We start from the raw sequence: 18,657 nt of genomic DNA on the forward strand, positions 1-18,657 counted from the left end.
TTTTGTTTAAATTTTTTTAATGGATAAAATTTTTTGTTTTTGGTAAAATTGTTAGATAATTTTTTAGTTTTGCAATTGATACTTAAAATGATCAAAGATATTGTTTGGGGGGGGTAAAAGTTCATTCTTCTCAAAGAAAAAATAAAAGTGAAAGTTCATTAATTTTTTTTAAAGAAAAATAATAATAATAATAATAAATGACAAAAGAGAAAGAAGAAAGGGTTATAAATGAAAAAACCTATTATTATTTATCGCGGCGGAACGAAATGCCTAGCAAAACAAAAGTTCCCCTTCGTCCCTGCGTGGCTGCGTGTCTCTCTTTATTTCTCTCCCCCATCAAATCATCAATACCTTCACCTAAAATCGCTTGGAATTAAAAACAAAAGACAAAAGAAAAACCTACTGATTTTATTTATTTCCAATTGCTCTTTCGCCGAAGTAGTAAGCAGAACAACAATCGGGAAGTTGCTGCGAGGTCAGTGTTTTTCCCCTCATCTTCTTCAAGTTTTCCATTACAATTTTGATTGTTTGTCTCATAATTGGTTCGGTTGCGAATGATGGGATCTTTTTTCGCGGTTCAAATATGAGATGGGTTTTTGATTTTAAGGCTTAAACTAACATACGGAGTCTTTTCAATTGCTATATATATGTGTGTGTGTGTGTGTGTGTTGGGATAATTTGTTCAAATAATCTGAAAATTTACACTATCTCATAGATACTTTTTAAATATTTTCATTATTGTCACTCACATTCCAATCCAAGTATTTGAAACAAAACTTGACTTGTTATTAGTCCTTATAATCCTCGTTGAAATACACATGCAGGTTCTCTTCTATTCTAGGCCAAGAAAATGTTGCGCCTCGACCTTCCACAAGATGTGGTAGTGGAAATCCTATCAAGGTTGCCAGTGAAATCCTTGATGCGATTCAACTGCGTACATAAATCCCGGTATGCTCTTATGAGAAGCCGTCATTTTATCACCAAGCACCACAAATTTGCCACTTCTAACAATCTGAGACGCGGTGTTGTCTTTAGATATCGGTTCAAGGGACACCAGTGTATCTCATTGCTATCTAATGATACCCTAGAGGTTTCCAGGGATGTAGATTTATTGTCATTGTTCCCAGACAAGATTGACTACCTACACTGTTTTTATGGTCCATACAATGGAATATGTGTTCTGCGAGGTTTATGTAAGATGGGTGACAATGTTGAGGATTTAGTGTTGTGGAACCCTGCCACAAGAGAATCAAAGGTGCTTCCCGAAATAAAGCAAGGCCGTCGTTATGATTCTGTATGCTTCCATTTTGGCTTCGGAATTGATCCCAACACCAATGATTACAAGGTGGTTAGGATTGTGGACTTCTATGGTTGCCAGCAACCCCAATTTGAGGTATACAACCTTAGTACGGATTCTTGGAGAGTGATTGATAGATCCCTTAGCAAACTTTTTTAAAATTGTCTCTCCTAGGTTTCGATCATACCTAAATGGATTTCATCATTGGAAGGCTACAGAGATTCGTATGAAAGCTAGACGTAGGGGTTGGATGTTCCCTGAACATGGGCCTACTCGCAGGTTCATAGTTTCATTTGACATGAGTAATGAGGAATTCCTAGAGACACTGCTTCCTACAGTAGCATGTGCATTTGGTTTCGTAAGAGAGAATATTGCTGTTATCAATGATTCTGTATCCTTGATTGTAGAATATTGTGATACTGGGAATCTAGATATCAACTGGTTTGATATCTGGGTGATGAGTAGTGAAATTGGTGTTGAAGGGACTTGGACTAAGAAATTCAAGGTCGAGGGATCTGGGCTTGACTTTGATGATAGACTTTTAGAAATTCGAGAGGATGGGTTGGTTCTTTTACACAAAAATGATGGAAGCTTGGCAGTGTATGACCGCAAAACACAAGAACTAAGGAAATTTGCAAAATATGCGAACCATTTTTCCGAGTCCCTCTGTTACTTACACAGAGACACTAGCTTTTATGAATGGAGGAGGTAATATAAGTGAGTAACAAAACCAATTCATAATATGTCTATGGCCTCTCTATGGATTCTTTTATGGTGTACACCCACAAGAATATTGTAATCCATTTCAGTGATATTATTACAGTTTTTATGAGTTATGCATTTTTCTCGAATGTGCGTAGCCTTGATTAACCTTTACTCTGTGTTAGGCTTTTGTCATGTCAAATCATGTGCATTGCCTTCAAAATCAAACATTTGACTTACTAATTTTATATTGTTTCAGTTTTGGGGCACCATACTTGTTACAAGGTCACCTTAAAAAGCAACTTAGTTCTCCCCTTTGCAATTTATATAAGCAGTAACTAAACTTGAATGAGTCTGAATTTGGTTTTATAACTTGGTGAAAAATAATAGTGTTTTCTAAGAAATAATAATTTCACAACATGTTTTAAGTAACAAGTTATTATTAATAGATAAAAAAGTAATGTTAGTAATAGGTCCAAATTAAAACCAATAACAACTTGTCACATAAGATTTGTTATAAAATTATTGGGAAATGCAGTTCTAAATGTTGATGGTTTGAATTTTGTTAGGTCATTCCAAACACTTTATCTTAATAAAATAATAGATCTAAATTCACTCTTCACCCTCCAAAAATGAAACCATAAAAATAAATTAGAAAATCAAATTTCCAAAAGATAGTAGATAATACATGATTTTCATGCCCCTACTGGGTAAACCAGATTGTGATTTCAGAATCTTCTCTCTCTGGAGTAGTGTAGAACGCTCCCATGGCAATTGATAATGCTCGTGCGGTTGAACCAACAATTGGCTTTTTAGTTATTATTATTATGGGTCTGTTTGGGTAAGCTGTTTGAAAATGTGCATTTTTAAAAATAGCGTTTTTAAAATGTGCATTTGGAAAACACAATTTTGAAAATCACAATAAAACGTTTGGTAAAACTTGTGTATAGTATTAGTTTAAAATTTCATTTCGGTGCAAATTACCAAAAAGGACTTAAAGACTTAATTTTGATATTGATATTATTCTATCATTTTTTAAGTAGCTCATGAAAATAATAATGATAAAAATAATAATAATAATAATAATAATAATTACAATATTCACTAATACCCACTAACGTTTCTTTAAAAAAAAGGTAAATATTATTAAAAGCAAAAACTAAATTAAAATAACCCCCAACTGCTTTTCCTTCTCAATGCTCATGTCAACCTCAAATAAAGAAAGTGAAAAAGCGATAGCAGAGATAAGAGAGAGAGAGAGAGAAACAGAGATTTCATTCACATGGGCTTGCAAACTTCTTCTTGTAAATACGGACGGAGAGCAAGTGGACATGCAAGTTGTTCCTACAAGTAGTGCCTTCTTATTTCCATTTACAATAGTGATATAGCTGAGCTCGTTCTTGTTGTGACAACATTCTCCACCGCTACTGCAAATTCCGCCTGAGGCCTTGAGTAGTGTTGTCGCTAGAAAGTTAGGGAGGTGAGTTTATTTGTTGGCTAATGATTTTGTCATTTAGCAAATGCTTGAGGGTGTTTTAGGTATTCAAACCTTAAAAAGTATTACGAATCTGCATTTTAAGTGGCGTTTTTCAGAAAGTTCGTTGCTACCTCAGTTTCAAAACGTGATATATGGTGTTTGAAAGAACGCAGTTTCTAAGAAAATCACAATACCAAACACACGCATATTTGCGTTTTTGATTAAAATGCGCATTAAGAGTTTTGGTACAGCCTATCCAAACGGGCTCTATAGCTTCGCCCCTATGTTTTCTTTGGGTAGGTGACTTTTCTGAATGTCAAGGAAACTAAAAAAAGTCAATACATGGTAAGCTTTGCTTTTGTCTTCTCAAACACTTGTTCTGCAATAATAGCTCCAGAACTATCAGCTTTTTTTATCTCAAAGTGAGCCTTCTGCAATGAAATCATCAAACCCAATTGATATAGCTGCTTCAGCTTTTGCTCCATAAACCGACCTCTGCTTAAAAAGAAAATATCAGAAATGTAAGGTGAAGGGGAGTAAAAATGAATGTGACGGATCTACGTGGCTGGATGTGACGGTACAAGGTTGACAGGTTTATATTTGACATAGCCAAGGAGCGCGGATCCACAGTGGACGGACGGATATGACGCAGTAGTTATCCTTCCAGGTTTGGTTCCAAGAGTCCCTAAATGGGATTCACGCTTTACGATTAGGTTTGATGTGGCTTTGCTCGATCTCTACGCGAACGTGTATAAGAAGAATTCTTGCGTCACACGTTTAGCCTTGATCAAAGGACTCCTATAAGAAAAAGAACTCTAGAAGGTATGCAAAAGGAAAGAGTTTCAATTCTAGAAGGAAAAGACTTCATGATCAAGGCATGGATGTTAACCCTACACCACTATAAATATCTCAAAACTCTCACAAACCAAGGTACGCATTATTGACTCAACTCTGACACACTAGGGTTGTGAAAAATTTCTAACTTGACCTTCGGAGGATTTTTGGCCGGCACCACACCGGTGCTCTCTGTTAGGTATTCTCTTTTTGTTTTGTAGGTATTGTTTCGATTTGGGAGTGTGTGTGCAGCTTATTGGTGATTTTTCGGCATCATTATAAGATAATGTGAAATAAAATAATAATAATAAGAAGAATAACAGTGGTCCTCATAAAAAAATAAACAGAATTACAAAAACTAGACCTTGATTCTTGAAAGATGGATAGCACCAAAGCACGTTGGACGAGGCTCACAAGATGCATATGTCTCACACTCTGAGAGGTCAATTTTCTTCAGCTTTCTACAGGGAGAAGTCCACTCCAAGCATGGGATTAATTTGTGTCAAAGAACAAAATAAGATACTAGAAAGTTGATAAACTTTCAAAGTCCGGAATGAACAGGAGGAATTGCACGCATGAAAACATATGCAAGGTACCTTCATCTGCATTTATTATATGCATACCCATGCTTATAATCAAGTAATTGTTTTGGCAACCTTACTATAAAAACACAAACCACCAAACACAAATTTTTTTAATTTTTATTTCCCCTAACAATTTCTGTTCCCATTTACTGATTGAGGTACTCAACACTCTTAGTATCATTTTCATTGTAATAAAAATTATGAAGGAATTCTTCTAGTATATTGTCTGTTCCCTATATAACCCTTCAAAGCGGAGAGAACAAGCTATTTAAAGGTTAAACTCATAGTCCCTTAACTAAACATCCATTCTGTCAAGGAGTTTAATTGAGAATTACTTTAAAGTGTTTATTCACCGAAAGACGTTTTTTAGGTGATTTTCACTAAAATAGTAGTATTTATCTATTTCTCTTACTATTATTAAACAAAATAAATTTAAATATACAGTATGAGACATTCATCAAATACAACTTATAGAACGTCTTTGATCCAATTAGGTGGGGGTCATTCATTTATGATCTATCCTGTATTTTATGTCAACGAATGTTTGAAGGTTCAAAATTCCAAGTCTTCCACTTATGAAATTCGGAATTCTGAGTGGTGATTCGGTATTTTTTTTCAACTCATTTCTATTTTAATGTAACTAATTTTTAACTTGAACGAGCATTCACATCAGTCTACTCAAATATTTAACTAAATTAATCCAAAAAACTCTACTTTTGTTAGTTTAACTATCCATTATTTTCAAACACATATATCAACCTCAATACTTTATTAATATTGAAATTTAATGTAACGAGGATATAGGCTCACTACATGTAACGATTAGACTATCCTCTTTAAAAATTTTAGTTAATTTAGTGAGGCCGATGCACACTTATTTAGGTAGAGTTTAAATTAATTTTTGTTGAAACATTAAATTGGTGAGACTAATGTGAATGCTCTAAGATCACTAGAATTTTTTTGAATCTAATTTCACTTATTATAACTATTTAAAAACTGAACTTTTCTACAAATTGTTAACAGGTGTCTTTAAAGTTGCATGCTAAAGAATATCAAATATTTAATTATCAATTGGAATGCACATTTTCACCTTTAAAAAAAATTTATATATAAATTGGTAGTGCATAGAAATAATTGTTTGAACCTTTAGTGATATTATAGTTCGGGCAATACTTTTTTTTTTTTTTTTATTCTTAGATAGAATTCTACTCTAGCATAATCTTAGTGTATATATGTGTGTGAAATTTCATTCTGACAACTTGAACCCCGGCTCTTGTCACCCCCTCTTACACTCCACAAGCACTTATACTTGTGTAGAGTGACCATACTAGTTCAGGCAATACTTAATTTTAGTGCTTTAGATGCAACATTATATTCCTTAATCTATATGTGATTATGTATAAACTAAAGTCATTTGACTTTTAGTTAACTTTATAATATATATATAAAAGCTTTTGAGGGTTTATAATTTTACACGTCATTATTTTGTATATATTTATAATTGAATTTCTATTCTACATTTAAATTCTCCATTAAAATATATATCTTTTTTAATAGCCTGTTAGAATCTAATGCATTGTATTTTCTTTAAATAGTATAATGAATCATAATAAATAAACTTCTTAACTATGATAATTATCAACTTGTATATTTAGACAAAAAACAAAAGGGAGAAAAAAAATGTATTATAATTTAGCCATGTGGCGCATTAATTCTTGAAAGGATATAGAATACTCTTAATTTAGCCATCCATTCCACTTCAGAAAAACTTTTAATCATTTGGTAATTGACTTTTAAGCAAAAAATAATAGTTTTTTCTTTTAGAGAAATGTTACGTCTGGAACATTTTCATAATAATTTATCATAAGTGACAAGTTGTTATTGATGATTAAAAAGTAATATTAGTGCTGGGTTCATTTAAAATCAATAACAACTTATCACTTAAAATCTTTTGTGAAATGTTGTAAATGTAGTATTACTCTTTCTTTTATGGCAAAGTATTGATAATATTTGTCTTGGGTTTAATGAGGTAGCTGCATTTATATATAAGTGGTGCACTAAGATGTTCCGTTGAGCCTTCAGGAAATTGAAGATCTAAGTCTCACATTTTATTCATGCATTAGTCCATCAAATGATTCAAATCTACGGTATGTTTACATTTTTTTTAAGCATAAGTCTTGATCCAATAACAATCCTTGATTTTGGATTTTTAATGTGAATGCCATAGTGTTGTTGGACTCTAGCCTGTAAATTCCAACAAGACGCCCTAATTCTAAATGTTGATGGCTTGAATTTTGTTAGTTCATTTCATGTCGACCATTTTATCTTTATTAAAATAATAGCACCAAGTTCATTCTCCATAATTAAAAACCATAAAAATAAATTAGAAAATCAAATTTCCAAAAGATAGTAGATAATACACTATTGGGTAAACCTTTTTGCGATATGGTCTACAATTTAAATTTTAAGTCGGGGCTTGAAATTAAGTAATAATCAATTATAAAAAGTAAACAAAATTAAGGGTGTCAAAATAAAATTTAAAAACCAAAAAAAAAAAAAAAATAGGCTCTACACAGAATGAACAGCTGAGCATACACTTGATGCATTTCCCATACAAAAGAACCCAAATCAGCACTCTTTCGCTGATTACTCCCACCATACAGAAGTGATAACTAAGAACAGCAAAATAGAAAGACAGGCTAATGACTCCTATGACCCTATATCATTATCAACTGCAACCAACATGTCTATTTTACAGTCCTCCTAAATCTCTAATGTAACTGCACCAAGTCCATATCCAATTCGTAAAGCCAGTATCCAGAAAACTATGCCACCCACTGTGTGCCAAAGTCTGTGGCTTGTACTGGAGTTTCATCTTCAGTTACTTTTGTGACTTCAACAGTGAATTAGTGGACAAATCACTAATGTAGCTAGAGAAAAATATACATCGATTAGCACATGCAGCTGTGTGCCTTCATTTCTCTAATAGTACAATAAATGGAGAGCGCAGTACCGAGTTAGGGGCCCTTCAGAAAGAAGATAGGCAAGATTAACCCAAACCAAAGGGCAATTTGGGCTAGCTAAGTCAGCGATTTTAGCTTAACATATTTTTATTTTCTTGAAAGAAGAAAAAAATTGTGAGTGATATACTGATATGGTCCCTGATCCCAATCTGCCAAAATAAAAAATTAAAAAGGAGAAACTATTTAAAATGTTGGGAAGCTAAGCAAATACCTTGAAGAGATTCCAATTAGTATCCAATATAAGACTTAGCTTCTATACTAATCTCATCATTTACACCTGAATATTACAGCATAAAAGTGTTTAGCCTGTTTCCAGGTTCAACTCATAAGTTTCTTGAATTCTATTCAAAGATTTTGGAACAATCCTACCCTTAATAAGATTATAGTAGGGTCTAAAAGAATGAGTTGTACTTGATGAATTATTGAAAGAACATTTACTCTATAAAATTATAAATAACATAAATTCACCTTCTCTTGCACATGGTATTTAATTTTTTTTTTTTTTTTTTTAAATAGGACATGGAATGACCAATAAAAAATGCATGGAAGTCATGCTTGGTAACATAATAAAATAATTGTAAAAAAATGTCAAAACAATAAAATGCCTTTCCTGTTTTGAATTCAAATAGCAATAAACCATTGAATTTGTCTATGATGCACTTTGTTGGCATAAAAATTGCATTTAAGATCATAGTTGTCACAGAATAAGAACTAGTCTTTTTTTTTTCCTTTTATTGACCTAAAAATAATTAATAAAAAAATACACCACTAAATTACGAATATATCATAATTAGAAAGAATTTAAATGCACCAAACATTTATGTCAAGAAATCAAATTTGCCATTATCCATCAATTGATTTTATGTCCATTTATGCCAGAGCCGGCTTGCGGTATACACTAGCTATAGCTGTCAAAAGCTTTGATCATGAAACAATTCTTATTATTATAAATAGATTTGTAGCACCTTCTTTGTACCATACAGTTTTCATCCATGTTAGCTTCTCTCCCTCTAGATTTCTCAAAAATCATATTTGTGATCCATTCAAATCACAATATCGGATCAATGATTTACCAGAATAGAGCTTCATGTTTAATTTGAAGTTAAGCAGGGTAATGCATGAATATAGCCCTGGAGATTTCGAGTTTGGTGAGTTTTTAATATATTGCTTTTAGTAATCCAATTACTATAGTATGAATGCTAGCTTAAATACCTCACGTTTATTTATTTTAATTTTGGGTTTTTTTTACAGGTTGGAGTTCTTACGTCCAGCCGTCCCATTATGCATTTGAGATTATTCAACAGTTGCAGCAAACAAGAGCATCATGCACAAAACTCTTCTACCAAACGAATATGTCTACTTCACCAATAATTAACATTCCGTTTGTTTTGATGGAAAATCTTGTGTAAAGATAATTTTTCTAGTTTTCCATGTTTTCCAGTGTTTGGTAGCATAAAAAAAGATGAGTTAAAAGATGACTTATCTTTAGTCAACATAAAAAGTATGACTTATTTTTAGAGATTTTTTTCCATTAAATTTTTTGGGAGAACAACTATATCTCATAGTAAGCTAAATAAGGGAAGTTAGGATGTTTTTCAACTCATTTAAAGTTGCTACCAAACATTAAAAAATGAGATAATTTTATAGAAAATACTTCTTGGAAAATGATTCATTTTTAGAAAATATCATTGCTGAAACAAATAGAACAATCAAAACTAAACAGCCATGCATACAAATAAAGATTTGCATAGCTTTTACTTCTCATGCAATGGTCCAGTTGAAATGTATCTTTTCTTTTCAAAAATACTTTTTATAAAATTGTCAAGATGTAACTATCACATTCACATATATCTAAATCTCAGAGAATAGAGTGTCTGTTTATGAAATGATGTTTTATTAATTTTTCAAAACCTCGTGGAAGGTTATGGTAATTTTCTTAATTTTGAAATTAGGTGTACTCTACGGAGAATGAGAGATGTAAATTGAGTTGCTGAAAAATATTTTTTTTTATTAAAAAAAAAATCCATTCCTCGTCTGCTATTGTATAAAAAGCCATGGAATTCAATGTATGAGAGGGTAGAAAATCTTGCATCCCCATGTTTCCTAAGAAAATTAACTTTTCTTGGTGTTCGATATTATTAATTATTATCAACAAAAATGGGAGATTTTGAGACAAAATTTTGATTTGCGTGGAATGCATTTTAAGAAATAAACTTTCCCGTGGCTTCCGCAAGAAGCATTGCGTGGAATTGAAATTCTGAAGGGCTTGCTCAAGCATGTTTTTAATTGCTTGATCAAGCAAAAGCAGGCCTCAATTGCTTGAGCAGCCCATGGGCAGCACTTATGTTTATCTCATTGTTAGTTACAGAGCTTGCTTGAGCAGCTTCATTTCTTGCTCGAGCAAGATTCTACGTATTGGATTCAACCAACTAAAATCCTATCAAATTGGATATTATTTATAACCGAATCCATAAATTTATGTTTTGGTGCTTAACTCGAAACCTTTTTATAGATGAGATGAAAATTCTACAGTACACACTTTTTTTTTTTAATGTAATATATAGACCTCATCCAAAAATCATTATTTCTTATCTTTCATGTGTGGAAGTCATGATTTTTTTTTTTTTTGGAGAGATTTTTAACCTTTGATGTTCGCTCTTAATGATAGCTATTTATTATCAAGTGAAAACACTAATCAATTTTTGATGTAGGCAATGATTGAACTCAAATCTCTTATTCAATCACTAGAAATTTTATCAGTTGAGCTAACTAGAACTCACTGTGAAAGTCATGATTGGTCACATAATAAAATAATTAAAATTATGTGAGTTCTAGTAAGCTCAACTGGTAAAATTTCTGATGATTGTATAAGATATTTGGGGTTCAATCCCCGTCTACACTAAAAACTGATTGGTGTCTTGGTCTGATGATAAAGATTTTATCATCAGAAGCGGCCATAAGTTGAAACTCTCTAAAAAAAAATTATAATTATAAAAAATTGCAACATAATAAATTTTTTTTTCTGGTAAGAATTCAAATGGCAATAAACCATTGAATTTGTCTCTGATGCACATTGTTTGCATGAAAATTGTATTTAAAATCACGGTTGTCACAAAATAAGAGTTAACCTGTATTCATTTTATTGGCCTAAAAATAGTTAGTAAAAATCACACATTAAATTACGAATATATCATACTTAGAAAGAATTTAAATGCACCTAATATTTATGTTAGGAAATCAAATTTGCCATTATCCATCAATTGATTGCATGTCCATTTATGCCAAACCGGAGTGCGGTATACACTAGCATATAGCTGTCAAAAAACTTGATCATAAAGCAATAATTATTATAAATAGATTTGTAACACCTTCTTTGTACTGTACAATTTTCTCCATGTAGCTTCTCTCCCGCTAGATTTCTAATAAATTTTGAGTAGGTATCATTTATTCAAATCACTATACCAGATCAATGATTCACCAGAATTGAGCTTCATGTTTAATTTGAAGCTAAACAGGGTGATGCATGAATATAGCCCTGGAGGCTTCACATTTGGTGAGTTTTTCAACTTGCTTTTATTAAATTTAATTACCAGCTAGAATGCATGTTAGGCTACGTACTCACACTTATTTTTCCGGGTTTTTTTGTTATAGATTGGAGTTCTTATATCAACTCATCCCGTTATGCCCTTGGGATGATTTAACAATTGCAGCAAAGGAGAGAACCTTGCATGTAAATATTCCACCAAGGGAATTCACATTTTTCAATAATTTATAAATCATGTATTATCCATGCAAAAAGAGATTGGCAAAGCCTTTTTTCTTACCTATGGTCTATATTTAGAGGTATGAAAATAAGAGGATGTTTATATCATTTTCTCAAAACTCAAAAAAGAGGTTAATGTAAGTTACTCAATTTCAAAATTATTTCTAATAGATGTAAATTGAGTTGCTATCAAATATATTTTTCTATAAAAGTGATTCATTCCTTGGCCTATGATTGCATATAAAGCCAAGGGCCCGGGAGTCATTCTACGAGAAGGTAGAAAATCTTGAATCCCCCCCCTTTTTTTTTAGCTGTAGAAGTCATGTATCTACATGGCTGCGTCTATTTATTCTTTTCTTAATCAAATAAAATAGGGGTAGAGGGCAATCCGCCATGATTTTCGTACATGAACATAATCATATAAATACTCTATCAGTTACAAAACTTAAAACTAAAACCAAATTTCATTGGTATAGCTTATAGGCACCCAAGCGTTGGATTAGGTGAATTGAATTACAGCCATAGTTGTCAAAATCGCAATCTGGATCGTAGGATTGCACGATTTTACGATCTCACCTCACCAAAACGTTTAGGATCGTACGAGGATTGTAAAAATGGTAGGATCATACGTAAGATCGTGTAGGATCGTATAGGATCGTATGGGATCCTGCCAAAAACATAAATTTTTTATTTTTTTTTATGAGATAAATTTTTTGTTTTGATGAAGTTTTAAGGGTTTTTATTTTTTCATGTTGTGATGGTATGACTTTTTATTTTATTTTTAAAAAATCATGTTAACCTAAGGAAATGTTTTTTAGTTTCTAGTTCACTTGTAATCAAAATGAAGGAATGCTTCACCATTTTTAAATGAAGAATTTGATGTTAGCTTTACTGCCTTTTAAGTTATAATTTTGTTAAATTTGTTTGATCAATATACTAATTTGTATTCCAATATTACTAAAATCTTTTTTTTATATATAATATTATCAGTTATGCTTGTATGTGTATATTGATTGATTGATTTTTTTTTTTTTTTTGTAGCATGCTTTTTAATTATTGATGAGTGGTATAACTTAAATAGTTGAGTACGAAATTGTATCTTGATGTCTTTTGCAACTCTAGTATACAAATATATAATGCCTATATAGATGATAAAATGGATGATAATAATTAGGAATTTAGGACGGTACTTATAAGAACTTTAGGATGGAAATAATTAAATGTTCACTTCACCTTAATATTCATCTTACTTTTGGATTTCATATTGTAATTAGCTAGTTTCCATTTGCTAACTTATTTTAGATTTCAAACTTGGAACTTAGAACTTGAAAAATATTTTCCATATGTTTTGATAAATATTTTGGTACTTTTTTTTTTCAATCAAAAAATATTTTAGTACTTGGTTGCTAATTAACCAATTATTGAACTTTTTAGATACATTTGGTCAAAACTTAAATATATTTGTTTCGTTAATATAGACTTAGCAATGTATGACATGAAAATTACATTATATGATGCAAATCTTAGCTTTTTATAGATGAATTTATAATTTACGTGATTATTCAACATACAAAGTCATTATCAATATGTTTTTTGTTTTAAATCTGAAAATAAATAGGATCTTACGATTCACGATCTGATCCTACAATTTACAATCCCACCTATCTTTAACGATCTTATGTAAGACCCCGATTTTGATAACCTTGATTACAACCTAACTAATCTCAAATTCTCAATTTTGTCTAGAACACCAATAGTTTAGGCAATAAAAATTAGGGCTCTTATTCTCACATCCATTTTGCTTTAAATGTGGATTTCTTTTTTTTCTTTTCTTTTTTTGCTTTTAAAATTTTTACATTAATTATAGATATTTATATAAAATAGTGGATATAAACGCGGTTAAGAGAAAATAAGTTGCCTAAAAAATAATAGCCCTTAGTCAAACAAATATCACATCATCTCTGTTAAAGTTTCAAACCGATTACTTACCACAGACAAGGCCAAAACAATCTCCATCCAAAAAAAAAAACCCAAAACAATCAAGCTACAACAATCGAGGGTTGCATCCTATTATTCATGAACATGCACTATCTTTAAGAGTTAATTTCCAATACATTATACAATTTAATAATTTTATATTGGATTAATATTTTAAAATAGTATTATTTGATAGTATATATGTTCTCATTTTTTCTCTTTAACATACCTCAAATATCACGTTAATTAGATGTTATTTAATCATAAATTCATGTTTTGTTTTAGCTAAAAAATAAAAATAAATTCATGTTTTGTATTGATGATGTTGAAAATTGTCAACGAGCCGAATAATTCTCACGTGCCTTTAGTAACCTGCGTAACACAAATAAAAAGAAAACCTTGCAAAAAGTACCAGTGTGGTACCGACCAAAAATCCTCCGAATGTTAAGTTAGAAAAGAGAAATTTTCTATCACTCTAGAGTGTCAAAGCTAGAGTATCGTTACGCGTACCTTGATTTGTGAGGGCTTTCGAATTTTTATAGTAGTGTAGAGTCGACCTTAATTTCTTGGTGGATGGGGTATTTCCTTGTAGGAAAGATCCTCATTAATGCTCGTATTTCGCGAAATCCTTTCTATATAAAAATTCATTTGATTATGGTTGGGCGTAGAATGCAAGATATTTCCATATTAGGATTCTTAGAGACCACTTAGGTCACGAAGGCACCACGTGGCTTCAACAAACCATCTCCCTTGGATCCGTCCACTCTAAAGAGTCCATCTGTCACCCTGCCTCTCTGTCCGGGTTATGAATCTGTTTACCAGTTCTTTGAATGTTAGATTAACTATGCCGTCTCTTCTGGCTACCTCGTCTCTAATGTCTGACTCCGTTAATTCAATCCGTCTACTCTGGGATTTATCCTTATCATGCATATAATAATAGAATAGAAAACCTTAAAACTTAAAACAATTTAACATCTTATCATTATGATATTTTGCAAATATGAAACAATATAATCTAATAATGATTTTATTCATTTAATAAAAAAATTATTAAATGGTATTACATTGATAAAAATTATAGCAAATATAACTTGAACCTCATCCTATACGTGTGTGTGTGTGTATATGTGTATATGTGCATTTGTGTTTGAATTTCCATGCGGTGCGTGCATCCAATATATATATATATATATATATATATATAAAATCATCTCATACCACTTCAAAAAATAATAAATCTGAAAATGCACTAATCATAATAACTTCTCTATATTCAGAGGTATTGCCAAAAAATTAGCAATTAGCGTAAACTGTGCACTAAACCGTGTAATATAATTTTAACATGAAGAGTAGAAAATTGGATTGAAATTTTGCTTAAACAACAAGAGATCCTCCTGTTTACAGATAAGAATTACACATAATTGGTAATTACTTATTATTTGCATATCATGAATATTCATGATAATAAAGAACTAAACAAATAATTACTATATCACTCAAAAGATGAAAAAAATAAAATAAAATAAAATAAAAAAGAAGAAGAAGAAGATTGGTAGCTAGTTATAGAAGAAAAATAATGGCCTTTAGTGTTAGTGGCGCTTGTATAAACAAGGTTTTAGCTCAGGCCATTCGACTGTAGAATATCGTAATACTTTTTTTTTTTTTGAAAGTGGACTTGAATTTCATTAAAACCGAAAAAGAAAGATACAGCCATACAAGGATCTGCAGAAGAAGAACCAAAAGACTAAACACTACAACACATCTGATTGGATTAATAAAGAAATAAAAGGAGTAACACCCTTCCAAAGCTGGGAGCTTTCTGTCCTGCGAGCATGATGGGCTAACTCATGCGCAACTTGATTGAAAGCTCTACATATGTGCTGATACAAGACTCAAAGCAGCTTCGAATATGCAGAATTTCCTAGATAAGATGACCCGAGCTACTACCTGTGCATTTGTCATTAATAGCTTGGATTACTGCAAGCGCATCTGACTCCAAAATGACTCGAGGGAGATGCAATTCTTGGGCAAGCAGAACACCATGAAGCATGGCCATAGTCTCCACCAATTCTGCAGAATAGCATGCTTTTAGAAGCTTGCAGCTGGCTGCAATTGTCTGGCCAGTGCAGTCTCTAACAATTACTCCAACACTAGAGTTCCCACCAAGGTCCGCGGTTGCCCCATCAACGTTTACCTTGAAGATTCCTTGGGGTGGGGGATTCCATTTGATAGGAAGAGGTCTTGGATGGGAGAAGTCATAGTCAACTGCATTGCTAAAGTCCTCCACCACACTCTTAGCAAATTGCCAAACTTGCTAGTGGGAGAGGCAGCTTCCCTCATGGACTACCTTATTCCTATTATACCATATGGCCCAAGCAATTCCAAAGAAATATTTCAGGTCTTCCTGAGAGTGGTGGGTGAGGATGAACATGGCTGAGTCAATGAAAGGCCACCGTACCTCTTGTGTGCCTAAGGGATTTTCAGGCCATTGATTCCAAACAAGGGTGGAGAAGTCGCAGCTGAGGAAGGCATGGTTAATACTTTCAAGGGCTTTTTCATAGATTGGACAGCCCCTATTGTTGCTAATTCCTCTGCTGCAAATAGCTTCCATGGTGGGAAGACCGTTGGCACAAACCCTCCAGGTGAAAATCTTGACCATTGCAGGAAGATTAAGATGCCAAAGTCTCTTCCAAAGTGATTTATATGGGTCCCTAGAAGAATATTCACGTTCCTTCTTTGCTTCAATCAGGTTGTAGGCAATGTGGTATGCGCTTTTCACTGTAAATTCTCCTCAGCTATCGCCCAACCAGATTATTTTGTCCTCGGGCATGCTGTGGGTCAAGGGTATCCTTAGAACTGTGTCAACCTTGAAGGGGAGAAACGTTGCTCTGACCAAGTTGACATTCCACCACTTTGTGATCGGATCAATGAGGGCAGAAACCATGGGAAATTCAGGACTATCATTTGGGGGAGAAATGACCTTGTACGTGGATGGGGTAGGCAACCACCTGTCATCCCAAATGTGGACCAGTTTCCCATTGCCTACTCTCCATCGGGATCCATTCTTTATGACTTCAAGGCTGTTGTGTATACTTCTCCAAGAGTATGAAGGCAAACTCCCAAGCTTGGCATTAAGGACATCACCCGTGGGAAAGTACTTTGATTTCAGGACCCGAGCAACTAGGGATGTTCGGTTTGATAGGATTCTCCAAGCCTGCTTTGCAAGCATGGCTTGGTTAAATGCTCTCAAGTTCCGGAACCCCATGCCTCCAAATGCTTTCGAAGTACACATTCTTTTCCAACTGACCCAACTCATTTTTGCTTCATTTTGCTTCTAACCCCACCAAAAGTTTCGCATCATACTCTCCAAATCATCACATAAGTTTTGTGGGAGTTGGAAGCAACTCATAGTATACGTTGGGATCGCTTGGGCCACATCTTTGATGAGAATTTCCTTCCTCCCCATTGAAAGGAGCTTACCATTCCAACTAGCTAAATTCTGCCCAATCCTCTCTTTTAAAATGGAGAAGACTTGTGTCTTAGACCTTCCAATGAAGGATGGGAGTCCCAAGTATTTAGTGTGCTTTAAGTCTTGCATTGGCCCCAAAATGTTAAAAATTTCATCCCTAATATCTTGGCTTGTGTTTGGGCAAAAAAACATTGAGGATTTGTTGGTGTTGATTTTTTGGCCCGAGGCTTCTTCATATCTACAAAGGATCAGCTTTAACTCTTGGCATTCTTTGGGGTTTGCTTTGCAGAAGAGAATACTATCATTCGCAAAGAAGAGATGAGTCACTCTTGGGCAGCCTCATGCAATTGAGATACTAGTCAAGTGTTGATTTCGAGCAGCTTCATGGATGAAGGTAGAGAGACCTGCAGCACAGAGGAGGAAGAGACTGGGGGAGAAGGGATCACCTTGTCAAATTCCACGGGTTGGTGTGATATTTCCATAAGCAACACCATTTATAAGAACTGAATATAAGACTGAGGTGATGCATTTCATAATCAAATTTATCCACCTAGTGCTGAAGCCCATTCTTTCCATCACACCTTGAATGAAACACCATTCCACCCTATCAAAAGCCTTACTCATATCGAGCTTGGCTGCCATGAAGCCTTCCTTTCCTGCAGATTTGTGGTTTAGAAAGTACATTAATTCAAAAGCCACAATCACGTTGTCAGTGATAAGATGATCAGAAGTGAAGGCACTCTAGTTCTCAGTGATGATATGTGGTAGGAGGGCTTTTAGTCTGTTGGCTAGTGTTTTTGAAATGAGTTTATACACCACATTACATAAGCTGATGGGGCAAAAGTCAATCATTTTCTTTGGGCTGTTTGTTCTTGGAATGAGGGATATATTGGTTTTGTTAAGTTCGGCCATTGATACATTGTTATTGAGAACATTAAGGACCATGTTAGTGATACCATTACCCACAATATTCCAGTATTTCTGATAAAACAAAGCAAACATGCCGTCGGGACTGGGAGCTTTGGTGGGATAAATCTGTCTAAAAGCAATGACAACCTCTTCTCTAGTAAAGACTCGGTCTAAGCTTTCATTCATGTCATTCGTTACCCTAGATGGTATGGCTGCAATTACTTCTTCAACTTGTGCTGGGTGGGTTGTTGTATAGATGTTCTCAAAATAGGTAATGGCTGCATGGGCTATGCTTTCCTTTTCTTCACACCAATTACCTTGTTCATCCCAAATTCCAACAATAGTGTTCTGCTTGCGCCTCTCTGAAGCCTGAGCATGGAAGAATTTTGTATTCTTGTCCCCTTCCTTGAGCCCATTCTTTTCTACCCATTTTAATTGATATTCAAAGCTGAATTTGAACTGCAAGACATTGTTTCCCACATCCACGATTTGCAAATCCGAGCCCATCTTCCAAGTTGATCTCAACGTGGACTTCAAGGCTCTTTGATTTTGGTGTCTGTCCGATGACAAACGGCCAAACAGACTTAGATTGCACTCTTCTAGTAGATCTGATCTGCACCTT

The 18,657-nt window shown here is 33.5% G+C and overlaps 1 pseudogene; it reads left to right on the plus strand.

Annotated features, from left to right (window-relative positions):
• Positions 1-266: 266 nt before the first annotated feature.
• On the plus strand, positions 267-2,124 carry LOC142629531 (F-box/kelch-repeat protein At3g23880-like; annotated as a pseudogene).
• The last annotated feature ends 16,533 nt before the right edge of the window (positions 2,125-18,657 follow it).

The sequence above is a fragment of the Castanea sativa genome, chromosome 3 (assembly GCF_040712315.1).
Source record: "Castanea sativa cultivar Marrone di Chiusa Pesio chromosome 3, ASM4071231v1".
NCBI lineage: Eukaryota > Viridiplantae > Streptophyta > Magnoliopsida > Fagales > Fagaceae > Castanea > Castanea sativa.